Raw genomic sequence first — 17,987 nt, forward strand, 5'->3', positions numbered from 1 at the left:
TTGTCACAATCAGCTTAGTAGATATCAGATCTTTCAGAAATAAAGTCTATTCAGTGACAAAACACATATTGAAGCTATTATGTGCTCTCGTATGTGTCACAGTGTGTTTTCATTGGGGTCGAATGATTTCTGCACTTTGTTCTCTGCATGCTGAGAAAATTATTTGATCTCCAGCTGATGAAACCATTTCAAAGCTCCATTGAACAAACTCAAAAATGATCTTAGTCTTCAAAATGTTGAATTTTCGGAGACATTAAAGTTTCACCAATCAGCAGCTCCTGTGTTAATGCTGCTTTCACAGCATATTTGCTCTACAATACGTCTTCCCACTTTCTAAATTCCATTGACTGCAGTTGACAGACAGTAAAAAACTACTGACGTGTTGAGCCGCCGTCAGTCTTCCTCCGCTGCTACATACCAGTAAAGCCAGTGATCTAAGCATTACAATTTACCAGTGGTATATTGACGGGCATGTTGATGTGTTAATGCGGATGGCCTCTGGGGTGACGCGCTTATGTTTTTGTTTTATTCTTTTCACACTCACTTCCAAACTAATTTAAAAAGACAGATGGCTGTGCTTATTAAGTAGCATCTAGAGAGACAATTAGAGAGAGAAGTGGGCGCTTCATGCAGGAGCTACTGTAGTGAGTCCTGCACCTATTGGGAATCAATGACCCCCACACAATGATTTCAACTTGTCCTAACAAACTGTATTGATTCTTGACATCCAGCAGGCCTCATTGTTTTATTATCTTGAAATTATTTTCTCTTTCTGGGACATTAAGGCGAATAAGGAGACTCATAAATCTGAGCTTGAGACTTGCTGTCAATGTGGCCACACAACAAAAAATAAATCCAAAGGGAAACTTGATTTTTTTTTTTTTTTTTTTTTTTAAGTGCAGCTGGATTTTTTCGATTGAATGAAGTCAACATATTGAAAGCCTGAAAAAATAACTCAGCACTTTCTGTCACCTCGCGCCTCGTACTGCTTCAGCAGAAAGAACTGCAACAATGAGTGATGTGTTGAAAGACATCAGCTCAAAGGCGGTTTTTTTATGCTGTGGGTGCCATTCAGTTACAATTACTGCTGTGTGCTACAGATTTGCTGTGGAAGATTTGGTACATCCTTGAAAAAAAAAATAGCACTGCAGCAAAGCTCTGGCATGTACAGTACAAGTCAAAAGTTTAGACACTTTCTCATTCAAGAGAATGGGGAAAACTTTTGACTGGTACCGTACGTAAGACAAAGCCTCTTAAAATACTTATGTTTACATTTACCACTGACAGAATAATTATGAAAAGCTTTGTGTCGTGACTGGAAACTCTTTTCTTCATCGCTCACCTTCCATCGTTACTGTCAGGCAGGCGTGAAAAAAGCAGTAGTAGTGAGTCTCTCAGGTGTATTTCAGATCCGGTTAGAGCATTTTCTTCGTCTCCTGAAATAACACCTGACAACACACAGCAAGTAGGACTCACCTGCTTCGATGAGAGTGAATATAGAACAGTTACATTTACAGTTTTCAGGTGACATTATTACTCACATGGATATCACAGAGTAACAATGAGCCCATTTGCACATGAAGTGCTCTCATTAAGCACCAGATGGATTTTGTCTCATAGGAGAGGAATAATTAAGTTGAAATCAATACTAGAATTACAGAGGTGAAACTGGAGCCTACAGTACATTAGCTGTAAAGTATTCCCGCTGCAAAAATCCTTATCTCCACTCTGTGATGGCCCTGCAGGGAAATTGACTTCATCCTCAGAGAGGCATAATCTCAAATATAACTCTACACCTTAAATGTGGCAATTACAGCCATTTACAAGCAAGCGTTGGAGTCCTCGATGAGTCTCTAATATTCCACAACTTCAAACTGCAAGAAGTTATTTCAAAACTTAAACTAAAGGCGAAAACATGAATGCTTAGGGTGATTATTTAGAGAATTTAACCTTTTAATTTATTGCAGCTAAATTGTGTAATCAAGTATAGCATTTTGATATCCAAGACTGCCAATTAAAGGAACGGTGTCATATAAATTATAGGTCTAGTGAAACAAAGAAATCTTTGACGTTTTTGGCATTTGCTCATCATAACAGACACAATACAAAGAGAAAGGAAAGGTTGGAGGAAAGAGATAACGGTCTCAGAGGACTCCTCATTTTTATTGCTGGTTAGAAGAGAGAATATTTTCTGAAGAACTACAAGCACCATGTTAATAATCACACATACTGCCAAAAATATTAAAAGCTTTGACCATCGCATTTTACATTTATCTGACATGTATCAGATGTAGAATATCTGGAATCTTTCCTGGTTTACATAAACGGGACAACTTCCTGTGTTGGATGGATTGAACGTTGGTGTTGGACATTAATTATGAGGTGCAGAATCTGCAATCTGGACACTGGGCTGTTAGATCAGTGGGATGAACTAAAAAAATCAGACCACACTTTTGGAAATGTAAACAACGTTTACTGCCAACTGATGTGCAAACACTCAGATCCCTGATACCACTTGACTAGCTACAGCACTACAACTGTTTTGTATAATGCAAAGGGTAAATTGGGGGCCCCAACTTGCATTTGACTGGATATATTTATGTACTGTATACACTGAGTGTAAATACATTTATATACACGCGTGAGTGCAAGATGAGTGCAACATTTCACAGGAAGAGGAAAGAGGTTGATATATAAATACCCATAAATACTTTTCTGAGTTATTTGACACACATGAAGAAATAGCAAACAGGATAAGAACTTGGAAAATCCTTTTTCTATCTCACAGCTTTTAAAGTCAAATGGCACAGGGGAGAAAAAAAAAAAAAAAACACTCTTAAACTCCTAAACTCAATCTGTCCCCATCACAGCTGAAATGATGGCTGAGCCCCTGCCTGTCACAGACTCTATCAAGCATATTGAGGCTATCGTAACTGATGGACCATACCGGAGAGCAGATTCAGTTCCTACAGCAATATATGAAAGCAGATGCATGCTGTCATCAAACTGTAGAACCCACAGTAATAACAAGACAAACTCAATAAAGCTGCCAGTTCTATCAACCTGCTGCCGCTGCAAATTTAAAGTATTACTCAGCCAATGACTCTCACAGCGGAATACTGTAGTACTGGTATGCCAAAAAAAAAGTAAAAAACGTCCCACAAGAGAGAACATAAAACACATAAAAGCACTCGTCACGGGTGACATCCATGACATCTGTGCTGCACGAGCAGCAGCAAGTTAAATTTGAGGCCGTCGTCCTTGGCAAGTTAAAGGCAATGCTGATTAGAATTCAGCGGTAGCAAACACCCAAATCCCTTTAGAGCCCCGGCAAGTGGATTCACTGTCAAGGTCCGGCAGTGACAACAAGACTAATTACTCCATAATGTGAATCATCCCTCTCTTTCAACCCAAGACAGGAGTCCTGGATCGCTGAGAATTGGCTGGGTGATTACAATGTGGCCTCATAAGCATCGGCCATACATACAGATTAACTGTGGCCCAATCCATCAAAACAGAGAGCTGGTCGTTACCACGGTGAGTTAGCATGCCGTTCCATCAAAATGCCGCTTCGGACACTTTTGTCTAGTCTGACTTTGTTTTCTACTGGGTGTGTGAAACGGGCGCTTACATATGGTAATACATATTCAACAGCCTTTACATCGTCTGCAGTCTGAAAGTCGGATGAGAAAGTTTTACTCTTTGATGTGTTCATTTACGTGTACAGTAGGTTTGCTGAATTCAAAGAATCGGCTCTCTGTTCAGCGACATGTGAAATGGACAATAAAATCATTTTTATTCTTTGCGCCGTTTCATTTCGTGTGGCTGTGATTCAACAGATAAAAAAAGACACTGTCTGCGTAGAAGACTGCTTCTTTAATTGGCTTTTAGGCGACTTTTGAATTCGCTAAATTCCTGTGTCAAATGTCTAAATCACGCTCACTGGACTGAAACATTTATACAAACATCTGTCACATATTCACATCTGCTGGATAATGTGCAGGTGTTCCAAGTTCAGCATATAAGAAATGCAAATCAACACAAACAAGTGCGTTCTGGTGGAAATTGGATTTTCATTCAGTTAAATCAATGAATTTCAGCCTGCTTTTCCCAAGATAACAGAAACAACACCAAACAATACCACATGTGAATAATTGTAACTTTTGAGATCCTTTGAATTTCAGCAGAATGAGCTGTTCAGTCCACTGTCAGAATATTTATATATATAAAGTATTTAATATTTATTCAACAAAGAGAGGTCCGGCTTCTCTTTTTTCCTTTCCTGACCTCACAGAAAGCACTTAAATCTCTCTTAAAATCAATTTTTTCCTTCAATAGATTTCTCCTCCAGAGTTGTTCTCGTCACATTTTAACACTGTTTATATATTACTCAGTGTCAGCTGACAGCTGGCATGAAGTGTAGACTGACATTTGAGAGTAGATAGACAGCCTCCATCCGCAGTCCCGAGCGCGAGAGACAAATGTGACGAGCAGCGAGGCAGAGAACGAAGCCGGCCCGTGATTGATACAGGTGCCACCGCGAGAGGTCAGAGCCATGCCTCAAAAAACGGGGCCATCGATTCTCCTGCCCTTTAAACAAACAAAGGGACATCTCTGCACCGAGCCTATGCTGTGCTGTTACAGGCTCCGACTTCTTCCAGCCTCTCAGAAATAACTCCTAACATCAAACGTGGTTGAATAACAACAATGTTTTCAATATTTATGCAGAGTATTTTTGCATTGTCACTGTGCTCCATGCAGAGTTGAAACCCAATTCTGCTTCACTTTGGGAGAAAAGCACTGCACTATTTTTAGTTTTAATGCCTTTCCTCTATCTCCATTTGCCTCATGTCTTTTTCCTGATAGAGCGCTGTTGAGAGTTGCTGGGGCATTGCCGAAATCTATTCCCCTCCTGCTAAGGCTGCTGTTTAGAGGCTCTCATTAATAAGAGAGGACTGTAAGGAAACCAGCATGACGAGGAGGACCGTCTCCCTCCCCCCACATCCCACCGCAGCACCCGCCGCCCAATCTGAGGTGAGAAAAACCACAGTAAACACAAGGATATGGGAGGAAAAAAGTCTTTGAGTCCCAGAGTCTCTTGGTGGGCTAATAAAGTGAAATGAGGCCTATCATTTATCACATGTGTGTGCCACTGGAGCGATCCAAAAGAAACCGTGCATGGAGGGCCGGACACATGTTTGTGAGGTGATTATCTCTGTAAACGCAGAGAGAACCGGGCGTGCACGGAGCAGTTGGTGGGCTGCAGTAAAGGTCAGACTTTAAGAGGGAGTGCGAGAGGTCTTTGCCACTTCAAACATCCGGCTTCACAATATGCGCATGGTTCTGTTTTACGTCCACATCTCCCTGCGGTTCAGCTGGCATATGTTAGAGCCAGATAGCCTCAAATATAAAGACCACAATCATCGTTTTTCTTCCTTTCTGCTGACCTCTCCAAACAGACTTGTATCAGAAACATGCCTTTGTTGTAACCATGTTGTTACCATATGAAACTATATTTGAGTTTTTTTGTTGTTGTTTTCCTATATGAAAAGCAAATTCAAAATCTACTGGTTTAAATATTACTTTTGAAATATTAAATATGATTGAAATAGCAGAAATCTACACCTAAAATGTCAGAGACATGATGCTTTGTTTTTATTAGGTTACTCAAAAATATCTACCCCACCTGATACTGTACATTGGCAGGTCAGTACTGTAGATCAGTATCATTTTATCAGAAACACATCAGTATCAGCACATACTGTATGTTGACAGATCTGTATATACAAATTGTCACGACTAAATAGATGTTTTTATAAGTTGTATTGTTAAGTAGTTATAATCAGTTCATTTCCACTGATGTTTTGGCATCGAGAGTCTGATAAAAGATGCTATTAAGTTGCATTATGGGAAATGTTTGTGGTTTTATTTTGTTAGGGAATGAAAATCAGGATATCTTGGCCTCTGCTGCTTTGATTTTGATCAATTTATGTTTGAATCTGTTGCTTATGAGTCCCCTAACTTTATGAAAGTACAGTACTAAAACACTGGAGTACCCCTTTTAATGCTTTTCCTTCATTATAAAACATTTGCATAAAACATCTGCAGAACATTTTTAAATCATGCATTGTTTACATCCACGTTTGCTAGCTTGCAGTCTTCCTTTTCTTTGTTGGTGCATCGCTATGTCTGTTTGCGTGTTACCGCTACAAACTGCCGATCAGCAGAACAGTTTGAAACAGGAGTGTGTCTTGTGGCGCTCACACGCATGCTTGTGCAGCCTTGTGCGCAGTACAAACACAGCAGGAACCCACTCGTAAAAACATTGCTCCTACTAGTAATAAACAACTCCACGGGGAGCTTTTAAATGTTACAGTCATCTTAGTCATCTTAGTGAATATTGTTGGAATGTCAAATGCCGTATATTTCTTTTCCACAGCTCTTTAAAAAGCACGTTTAGGAGCCAAAAAAATATGTTAAGTGACAGTATTGGGCTAAAATAATCTATATGTCAGGCTCTAATTCTTACACAGCTAAACAGTAGCAGAAATCAGATCATCAGTATAAATATTCACTACATACAAAATATAAATATGCACAATTGGTTTGAACAGAGCAGCATTTCATTGTTATTATCCAGTTGGCTGTGATGTCTCCACTCTGGGCAGCAAACATTAATTCCCTTTGATTAATTCTACTGCAATAGATTGGTGCAATTTACCAAAGAAATCTAATAAGACCTTTTGAGGAGATGAATGAACCTTATTTACCTTCATTCACGTTATCGTACTGTCCATGATTCACTATGCCGGTTGTCCAAGACACTGAAAGACACTGAGCAGGGTTTGAATAATAATAAAATTTGGCATCATATGTGGAATAACAAGTCTTTTATGGAAAGTCCCAAACATGTCGTCTAGAGTTAATAGTGACAACATTATGGCTTGTTAAAGCTGATGCCAATACAGATTTTTATTGGAGCTTTTTTTTTTTTTACTGGAGCTTGTAGCTAATATGTTGTTCTCCAAAGAAATGGCAAAGATTCAGTGTTCAGACTGCCTTAAGACCATCACGGGACAGAAAAACTCTCCACAGAAGTTCTTTTAAGTGGATTAACAGCTCCTTAAGGAAAGGTTATTTTCATTACACGTTTTACACAACAATAAATCCATTTAATCCCAATTCACATACAGTGAAATTACTTCTTTATGTAATAGATAAATAACTGCTTAGACAGTATGAGTATGTAAATGCACACTCTTTCTCTACCTACACACACCTCCACCCCAAAACGACTGAAAAGCGAGCCGCTGTTGGAAGTAATTGAGCTGTGCTTCTGAGTGTGTTGTGGAAAATAGAAGCAAGCTCTCAGTGGGTCGTCCGCCGGAGTGATGTAAGACGCGTGTATACAGTGAGAGGAAAGGTCATCAGTGAGGGACCCATAAATCGTTCTGACACTCAAACACTAAAGCACATGTTTCTAATCAGCTCGGGTTCAAATAATATTATGGTTGAAGAATTCACCGCCGCAGTCATTAGCCGTTATCAAAGACTAACTTTAGTGCTGCGAGACTTGAGGGGCTTATGGGTTTAAAACCACTGGGAACTCGAGGCATGAAGAATAATTATCTACATTCACAGTGAGTGGTTCAGGCAGGTGGAATGCTTTCCGCTTTTCTGCTCAAACCTGCTTGTATTTTCTACAGGCTGATCAAATATTTTAGTTAAAACGTCACCCCGCGGAGGAAAACATTTAGCAGCACCCTCCCACCACACGCTTACCTCGCTCTACAGCTCCTCAAGCTGGAGCTAAACTTTTACCTACAGGCCAGTCACAACAGTGAGTCCAAAACCTAAAAACGTGAGCTTTTTGTGTATCACTTCCTGCCTTCTGCGTGACAAGCAATTATTCCACTCCATATATCTCACTGAAGACTGTTTGGATACTCATTCTGCACTGGGCGATGAGCTTGGCAGCAGTGTGTTGACTGTCATTTCCACAATGGACTCCCTTTTTTTCACATAACTCCAGCCAGTAATTCGCACATACTTCTTTGGGAACAGTTCACCCAACCATAAAAAAGCCTTAAATCCTGGAGCTAAAACAGGGATTCAGTGCTAGAGGAGATACTGGTTTGTTTGTTGTTTTTTTTTTTCTTCTGCTTTTTCTTTTTTTGAGGGGGGGGGGCAGGTATTGTTAGATAGAGGAAGTGAGGCTGTTTCAAAAGGAAATTTGTATTTCCAATGTGTGTTGGTCTGTGAGGTTAATTATTACAGTACAGACAGTAATTTGCTCTTTGTATTGGTACTTATCTCCGCTCACAGCTGGTGTGTTTTTCCAAGTGGACAGCCATTAATCAAGCCTTTCTCCTGCAGGAAGTTGGACTATCCATCACCCCTCTCTCTCTCTCTCTCTCTCTCTCTCTCTCTCTCTCTCTCTCTCTCTCTCTCTCTCTCTCTCTCTCTCTCTCTCTCTCTTTAGCCCCTCTGCTACTGTACCTCGCCTGTCCCAGCAGGCACTAAACCTTTTCATTTTACATGCCCAAGTGCAACCTTGAATATAATTTCTGCATTTTCCTGCAGTGACGGGTTGAGTGAACCTTATGCTCAAATTGGAGCGTTTTGCAGGAAGTAGGTGTGATTGGTTGAAGTGGGCTGTTTGTCTGTCACTCAGGAAGAATGGGTACGCGAACGCAATCATTTCACGTCCACTCGACTGACAGTGAAATACCTATTCACATGCTACACTATTAATCACTGAGCTGTTAAACGTTGCTTCATTCTGCTTGTCCGTCTCCTCGAAGACCATGAATTAAAACATAACAGAAAGTTGATAGAAATTCAAAGGTTCGATGTTATGTAGAGCCTTCCTTCAAGGGGGGTTAAAAGGCAGTTTGAGCTACAACAGTCTTATACTGAATGGAGGTTTTCATTATGTAGTGTGTTCACAGTGGAAAAGTGACACTCAAGGATGTCAGTATACATACTGTTTGATTTCTATGTGCTATTGATGGACATTATTTTGTTCCACAATACACTGTACTAAAGGAAATGGAGAAGCTTCTCACAACCTTTTTTTTTCTTTAAATTGTGGTGATGCAGCTCCAGGAAGATCTCAGAAAATAAAAAATCATTTTGCTTTCTCTGTGAATTTTGATTGGTAGCAGCATTCCAAGGTCGCACTTTGACTGATAGTTGTTGATGGTGAGTCTCTCATCACTCGTTAGTCCAAAATATAAAAAAGAACATTGGTCTCTAGTGTACAACTGCAAAACAAATATACTGTGAACATAAGTGCCACAAATTCTTTAATCTCAAGTCTCAAATGATAGCTGGGGCCAGGGTCATAATGAACAAATGATGGCTGGTCACCACTGGATTCCAGTTGCTGTCTGGATTCAAGCGCTGTTAAATTACTGTTAATAAAAATCCACGCCTCATGTAGATGTTAATTTAAATTAAAAGTCTACCAGGAACAGGAGGGTTGTGCCCTTTCGAGCTGTTGGGAGGCTTTTAGTGTAAAATATTGGCACAGGAGGTGTTGAGTTTCATTTATATTAGGCTAATCAACAACATCTGAAGAACTGCGAAAGGATGTGACAGGGAATAATTAGTGAATGAAAACAGTGTTTATGTTAGAGAAGAGAAGTGATGAGTATGACATCACTGTTTTTGTTGTACTGATGGAATAAGCGCAAGTGAAATGTGTGTTAGACTAAATTTATCAAGACAATGGAGAGACATGGAGGAAGTTTAGAGTTTGTGTTAACAGCACATTAAAATGGGAGCAAATAAAGTCCTTGTTCTGTCTGCAGCTAAGGTAAACAAATGCCCCGGCTACTATTTCAGACTCTACAGTATATGGTACATATACCCCCTTATCTACTGAGCAAAAATGCCTTCGTCACATATCAGATGGGATTTAGCTGCTAACACACAAAGCCCTCGCTGCCATCTACTTCATACAGAACGTCACTGGCCTGTCCTCCCTATCAGCTCTGTTTTGTTCCTCTTTGCTCTGTCACTCTAAAGCAGATCTGTAAAACAGTGGGTGATCTGCCAGCTTGTGCATCTAAAAACCCTTCCAAGTCTTTTGTCTGGGATGTAGCTCACAGGCAGACACACACACACACACACACACACACACATCCAAAGACTCCTCATCAGGTTTATGAGCTGTAACCCTGCTGCATCATAAATTATCCAGTCTCCTCAAAACAATGCAAAAAGGGGCCTTGTAGACGTTACAGTCTCTTCTTTCAGGGTGCGACCAGATTAAAAAAAAAAAAAAAAAAAGCCTTGTGGAAGGAAGATGTGAGAATAAAATCAAAGCACATTTTTTGGACGCGGTGTGGAGAGAGTTTCAGTAACAGAGGTGGTAAACTGAGGGAGAACGAGAGCTGGTGCAGCTCCGCTGCCTGACTCTGCTCTTGCCTCAAACCAAAATGCACTTATTCTATTTTTTGCATGAGCAGAAGCATAAGGGCTCAAGCTGAGTAAAACAATGATTCAAGGTTGCGGTGATAAATGAGCGTGTCTGCTCTGATAGCAGAAGGTCATGTGCATCGGCCCCCAGTGTGCGTCTGCCATCTAGCACGCAGCAAGGGTGCTCTGTTGGCATGCCACGACACGACAACGCTTTTTTCCAGTTTCAGCGATTGCCACGGGCCGATTTCATTGTTTTGTGCATTGAGCTCGAGGCGCACTTAGGAACACAGACAGTTTAGCTTAACTTGTCCAGCAGATGTTGGATTATTATATTTTTTAGGCTTATAGGATGAAAGCATGACTGAGTGTCTTGCTTAAGGACAGTAGCTTGCTGAAAGAGACAAACTGGCAGCTGCAAGGATCAAACCTGAGATGTTTCAGTGGAGACACATAAACACTGAAAGCTGTTCCAGCTATGAGCAACCGTTATGTTATTGTGTGTTATGTACAGAGGGCACTGAAATGCCACGTAAGAGTGAGAGAGGTTTTAATTCTGAAATGTAGGGTTCACTTACTTCTTCGTTATTTTAAAATCAATATCTGAATTTAAAATTCATGAATGTATGGGAGCATAAATAAATAAACCTTCCACTTTTCGCAAATGCTGCAGTTGCTGACTAGAAAACACTACATCATGTAACAGAGTTTCACTCATGTCAAGCAGCTTCCTTCCTGCTCTTTGTCATCACAATGAAAAAATTAAGACTTTACTCACAGATAAAGCTCAAAGAAAGCATCTTCATTTGGAAGTCAACTCATACAGAAGGCATTTACACATAAAAAAGGTTCATTTAAACGTTATTTACAGGAAACAACTGGTTTGACTCAAATAGAAAAATAAAAATTTCCCTTCTCTCCTTTGAGTCTGTCGCCTCCTCTTCATTTTCATATATACCTCCGCTCTTTCTCCACCTCCTCTCTCCTGGGTACAGCTCTCTGTTTGACAAGTGCCTTACCCCTCACAGCTTTTCTTCCACAAACAGGTCAGAGGAAGATCAATAATGTGTGTGGATAGGCTGTTATCTCTGTAGGCCTTATCAGCTCCACTTAAATGGTGTTTCATGGAAATTCCTTGAAACGTAATCCCCGGAGACGGAAGACAAAAGAAAAATGTCCCTCTATCAAAAACATCAAATGTGTTGATTCGAATAAGTTTCACTTATCTGTTCGCTGCATATCACAACAATAGAAGCTCAGAGGGGGAAAAAAAAAAAAAGACTATCATTCGAGTAACAAACTGAATAGCTTGTTGAGCTGATGAATATCCTGAAACTGTGTGTTAATACACAAGAGTGTATCTTAGAGAACGTACTGTAATACAGCTGGAGGAATGTGCTGATAAGCTCTGTGTGTTTTCAGCCGCTGCAGGTCATACAGAGCAGGGTAGGAAAGCGGGGAAACGTGAAAAGCAGAGAAATGCTTCTTTTATTGGTGAAGTTGGCAAACAACAGCCAAAATCAATAACAAGCATCTAAGGTGCTTCAAAAAAAACAGTAACAAGTGCTTGTTTTGAGCTTTTAGCAGCAAATACAGCAATTACATTGGTTACATTAACACCCTGCTGAAACACTGTAGCTGTGCTCCGTAATTGAACAAACACAGGCTGTTAGATTCATATCAAATGGGATAAAACTCCTTTTACATACAGCTTACCAGTCTGTATTAAGGGTAGAAAATTTCTTGTGCCCTTAACATTTGAAATGAGTGAAAAAGTGTGTTCAGTTCAGTATCAGTGATATTTCCTATATAGTAAATGTGATCTATTCATTTCCATGGACACGGACTAAGCTGCTAAACGTCAATAAGCGCTCAGAAAGCACCATGTTTCTGTTACAGCGGTTTCTCTGCAGTCTATAAGTGAGTGTTTTTGTTACTGTCATGTTTGGCGAGGTAAGAGAGTTTTCAAGGTTTCCAAAGCACTTGATTTTAATATCTTAGACACCCTGGTGCCTCTCTTTGTCTAACATCTTTTCACACTATCACACACTGAGGTGAGTCAGTGCTCCACCATTTTAACTGCAACAGCCAGGAGAAGTCATGTATTAACCATCAGGGTAACACTTTATTTTAAACCCTCCTCTTGAGCACTTGTAGATAAGTAATATTCACATTTATAACACTATAATGTGGTTATAAGCAGAAGATGAGGACAATTTTATGTGTTTGTCAACTCTAACTCCTGTGAAGGATATAAAGGATATAAAATAACACAGTTGTATTACATATGAAACCATTTAAACCATGATGAAGGCCATTACATGTGACTGAAACCTCCAGATGAAATTAAGTCATTTCTTTTGTCAAACTACTATTTCTGAAGACAAGAACGAACCTTTAAACGCAACACGTCTTAATGAGTTTTAAACAGTGGATGTAATCATATATCATTATTTTTGATTACAGCTATGTTATATTGTGTTATCACATTAATTAACAGCCAATTATGGATGCTTCACTGGATGTATTGTTAGCAAATGCATTAATAAATACTTGAAGGAATAGTTCAACATTTTAGGAAATATGCTTATTCGCTGTCTTTCAGGGAAATTGTGTTATTAATTGTGGATTATGGAAAAGTGGTACCAATCTCCTCATCTAACTGTTAGCAAATAAACATAAACAAAATGCTCATAAGTGCATTATAATGTATTATGTATTATTAATGCTTATTTACTGCTTAAAAATGCTGTATAGGAGCATCAAAGTCAAAGCGTTAACCACCATGGGTAATAATAGAAACATCCAGGTTCAATTATTTACACAGATGATACATTTGATTCCAAAAAAAGTGCCACAGTGGTTTCCACAGGATGTGAATGTAATCTGTTAAACTTGTCTTGCAGTTTCCTCGGCATCTCTCTCTCTCCACTCCAGGCAAGTCTTTGCCCCGAGGCTTCCTGTGATGAGGAAGCTTTGAAACGCTCTCATTTGGGGTTAGTTCTTAAGCTCTTTGTCTTAATCTGCAGATCACTCCTTTATCTGATCGCTCGTGTCTGCATGAGATCAATTTGTATGCAAAACATGGATTTCTGTCTGCGTGTACGAGGCGAGTGAGACTGTGCACTTTGGTATCCTCACAGCAAACGCCGTGTTTTAGATTATTGTTATGGTGTTTCCACCTGATTAGATAGTATAATGATACAGTGTAGAGTGACGGGGAAGACAAGGAGACTGCGGTGATGATGTGCGACAAATTTCATGAGTCAGATTTAATCGTCTACTAAAATTAGTCTCCTTCCTTTTTATCTTTGTTCTAATATCTGCAACAGCCACTGCAGCCTGTCCTTCCTTTGCTCATCTAAAAAAAAAAGCATATTGTAATATTTAAACCACTATTAAAGACCGCATGAGATAGTCTTCTGTGTTGTTTTTATATATATGGTTTTATACATCTTATGATCTATAATCCGCATCGGTTGATTAGAATGGAAGCAGTGTAATTTCCATGATTTTATGAATGAATAAAACAAACCTTTAACCTTGTAGCTTATTTTAAAGTAGCAGTAGTTCAGTCAATAAATGTAACAGTTACAGTAGTGTTGATCGTAGTAGCACTAATGATTGATAGTATATTATAGCAGTAGTACAAGTATTAGTAGTAGTACTAGCAGCTGTGGCATTTGTAGTGGTAATAGTAGTAGCAGCAGCAGCAGTGGTAATAGTACATTAATGTAATTAGTTGTGTATTTGAAGTAGCAGAAGATTATTAATATACAATAGCAGTTGAGGTGGTAGAAATAATGCACTCTGGTGGTAATGGTAGCAGTGTTTTTAGTACAGTAGTAGTACTAGTAGCAGCAGCAGTAATTGTACAAGCACAATAGTAGTAGTATTTGTTTTAGAGGTGGCAGTAAAACCAGCAGTGGTAACAGGTATAGTAGAGCAGTAGCTCGATGTACACTGATAGTGGTGGTAAGAGTGGCTGTCATAATGTGATGTTAAGTAGTGAAGTAATACTTGAAGTAATATTAGTCATACTGTTTGTTGATTATCTCTTTCAAGAGAGCCAGTGACCAAAAATAAACATATATTAAACAATAGACAAACAATAAATACACAACACAATGAACAACTACAAGTGGTATTCAGACTACTTGAGAATATCTTAAAAATGGTTTAATTTCAAAAACATTAACTTTAATTTTGTATTTTGTAGTAAAGTAAGCAGCCTTTCAGTTTTCATGTCCACTTCTGTTCTCAGTTCTGGACTGAATCTGTTTTCAGCTGTTGTCTCCCTCTACTGTCAGAAATAAATCTCCCTCTCGCATCATTGTGGTTGTTGTTTAACTGACGCTGTATGTTGAATTATCAAACTATGGGAGTCATTTGTTCAGTGTTTGCTCTTTATAGTTTATTTTCTATCAGAGTGGAATCCACAGTAGATGAATCACATACACAATGAACACAAAATACGTTGTTGAATCAGGTAAAACTCACAACAATTAATACTTGAGCAGTTTTAGTGCTGAAGATGTAAAATACTGTCATGAAGTCCAGATGATTTCTGTATAATGTACAGCAGCATTTCTAGTGTTTAGAATATACCTGCTGTTGAGATAAACAACATTTCTGTGGCTCATGTGAGGTACAGAACTAGAAGAACTAATCTGAGTACTTTGGCCCCCTCTTGTGGCTGTATTATTACCTTGTGGCTACACTGCCCACAAGATTAAAGCTCAGCTATAGATATAATGTACTTTGAACCCAACTGAGCCTTGTGTTGTAACATACCGTCTTTAAATTAATCCCTGGCAGCGAAGGCTCCCCTATTACAGCTTATGTAACTCTGTAGATGCATGTCTTTGAATCCAGGGAACTGAATTACAAGGCAATTATAAGTTAGAGCAACCAGTCATGGCATTTTGACTTATATGAGAACATCAGGGTGGCCGCATGTGTAAAATCATAAAAAGCCTAATAAGGTAGTAAGGAAATAACAGTTTGCACATATTGCACAATGTCTCACAAATATTGTAATAAAAGCTTAGTTCCTTTAACTCACAAACTTCTGTTCAGTTAATGTTACTATTATTATATCATTGGGTATAATTACATAATCCACATCAAACGCAGAGCGAAAACAAGGCTTCTAAAGAGACCCAGACAGAAAAATACAAGAGTTTCAGCTCAGTATAATTACATAATAATGTCTGCATACTTAATGCTAAATGAGACAAACTTCACTTGTACATTTTCATGTCTGTTTATATTTTGTATAATCTTCCTTTTTCTGTGCTGCAGATTCTTGAGCTTCTTTCATGTGTCATATTTTATACAGACCAATTTTATCTGTATTTAATGATGTTGTTCTCTGTTGTGTGTTTACTGTTTACTAAAATTCACACTGCTGCAGGATGGTTGACACGTGACACTGTAGAAGTGAGTCAACAGATGATGTGAAACACTGCTTGAATGCACAGTGATTATTCTAATACTAGATTTTACTTCATGAACAAAAAACAGGTATTTTGTCATTTAAAATATACTATATCTGTAGCTCAGGTGAAGCTGTTGGGCTGTTTATTGTAGGGTTGATGGGACGCTCTGTGTCTCCTTCTGTCCCTGAATTTATCACAGTGTACTCTGTGTTTAATAAAAAAGTAAGTCGATTTGGACAACAGCATCTGCCAAATGAATGTAAAGTACAAACAATAGTGTCTACTGTCTGTCGTTTTTTTCATATGCCTTAAAAACTACAGATTGATACAGCTTTTTGAAATAATTTGTTTTTATATTATCAGTCAACAAAGCATACTTTATGCCCTTTCAACATTTTTTTTTTTTTAAATTTTAAACCACTTTTCAGATGTTTCATTTATGTTCCACCTTCAAAGAGAAGCTGAATACCAGTAAATACCCAGTTTGGGTGTTCAGGTAATGCCTCATAACTGTAATAAGATGATGCAAAACTAAGATACAAGGTCACAATTTGAATATTTTTAAGTTTCCTAAATATATTTCCCTCAGCAGAACATCTTTAACCTCTTCATTTTCTTTCTCTGACTGTATAATTATAAAATTTGGAGGCCCTCATCATGATCCATGTCTATTTTAAACTGAACATCAGCTTTCAAACTGTACATGGCCTCTCCGTATCTACAAAAACATTCAGTTTGACCACACTGAGCTTTGTCAACATAAAATCATTCAGCATTCACCTCGACTTGCTCTGCTAACAAAGACTTTTGTAAAGAAAATACTGTTACAGCAGGAGAAGCTCTTCTCTGCTCCTGCACTGTAAGCATTCCACTTTGAAAAGATAATATTTGTCCCTCGAAAAAGTGAGGTCATTTGTAACGGCAGAGTCGATCTGCAACCGATCACGGGGAAGTTTTAGCAACATTCATCACCATATTCATTTATCATGGCGCTTGCTAAAGTGATCCATCAACACAAAGATCTGTTTGGCCCTCGATTGTTATTTCAGTTGATTACTACTAAATCAAGACCTGCTTCAGTTGGCAGATCTCTTCTTCTGTGGTGCTGATGACTGATTCTTCGACATCGCTACAGTAAATGGAATGAGAGCAGCTTCATTTGCAGTGTTTTTACAGCCAAGAATTATAGCAATGTTTTATTTAAATAGAAGCAGATACACCCTGTTATATAATATCACTCAGGGGGACAGTTCTGGTATTTCAGTCAAAGGTATACTTTAATAAAGGCATAGAAGTAGTTTTTAGTTTTTAAAGGAATAGTTTGACACTTTAGGAAATATGTTTGTTTGCTTTCTTCTGAGAGTTAGATGAGGAGATCGATTTCACTCTCATATCTTTATAATAAATATGAAGCCAGGAGATTAATTTAGCTTAGAATAAAGAGAAAACACAAGAATCCACCTTCCCACACCTTGAAAGCGCACTTAAACATGTTTTTTAATCTGTACAGAATCCGAAGTGTAAAAAAAGACAAGTTGCAGTCTTATGTGGGGTTATGTGCAGGACTATTTCTTGGACTGGAGCAGTGACTTCCTTCTTTATGCTATGATAAACTAACTGGTTCCTGGTTGTTGCTTCACATTTAGCGTGCTTAGATGATAGTGGTAGCAATCTTGTCATCTAACTCTCAACAAGAAGTGGATGTGTATATCCCAAAATGTCAAACTGTTCCTTAAAATATACTTACGAGTAAAAAGTAAATTGACTGTACAGTCTACATGTTACCACATGTTCTTCCTGTTATACTCACAGTGATACAAGGCATTATTGTTGTAGTGCCATCCCAGACCTCTACAGAGCTATCATGTTTCTCTTTAATGGTTTCTATATGTTTAGAAACCAGCTGTGGTCTTCATATCTACTCTGTGATATATATATGTTTACTAAATGAAGAGGGGATTAGACCACTTAGGATCACCCCTCTTCTTCTGTGTGTGAAGGGTTATACAAGTTCAACGCCAACACATAACAGCTCTGGATTAGGAGCCGCGACTCCCATATCTCCATCTGTTATCACTCTGCTGGTGAAGGCATGTTGGTGCGTCAGCCTTCCCCTACAGC

General features: G+C 38.8%; 1 long non-coding RNA gene across 9 annotated transcripts in view; it reads left to right on the forward strand.

Moving 5' to 3' along the window:
- The window catches only part of LOC121901576, a 214,293-nt gene that overhangs the window by 82,570 nt on the left and 113,736 nt on the right, over positions 1–17,987 (forward strand). For all 9 annotated transcript variants that reach the window (XR_006097325.1, XR_006097324.1, XR_006097319.1 and 6 more), the window contains one exon: positions 4,867–5,034. This is a non-coding gene — a long non-coding RNA (uncharacterized LOC121901576). The remainder of the gene's footprint in view (positions 1–4,866; positions 5,035–17,987) is intronic.

This window comes from Thunnus maccoyii, chromosome 8 (genome assembly GCF_910596095.1).
Source record: "Thunnus maccoyii chromosome 8, fThuMac1.1, whole genome shotgun sequence".
In the NCBI taxonomy this organism is placed as follows: Eukaryota; Metazoa; Chordata; class Actinopteri; order Scombriformes; family Scombridae; genus Thunnus; species Thunnus maccoyii.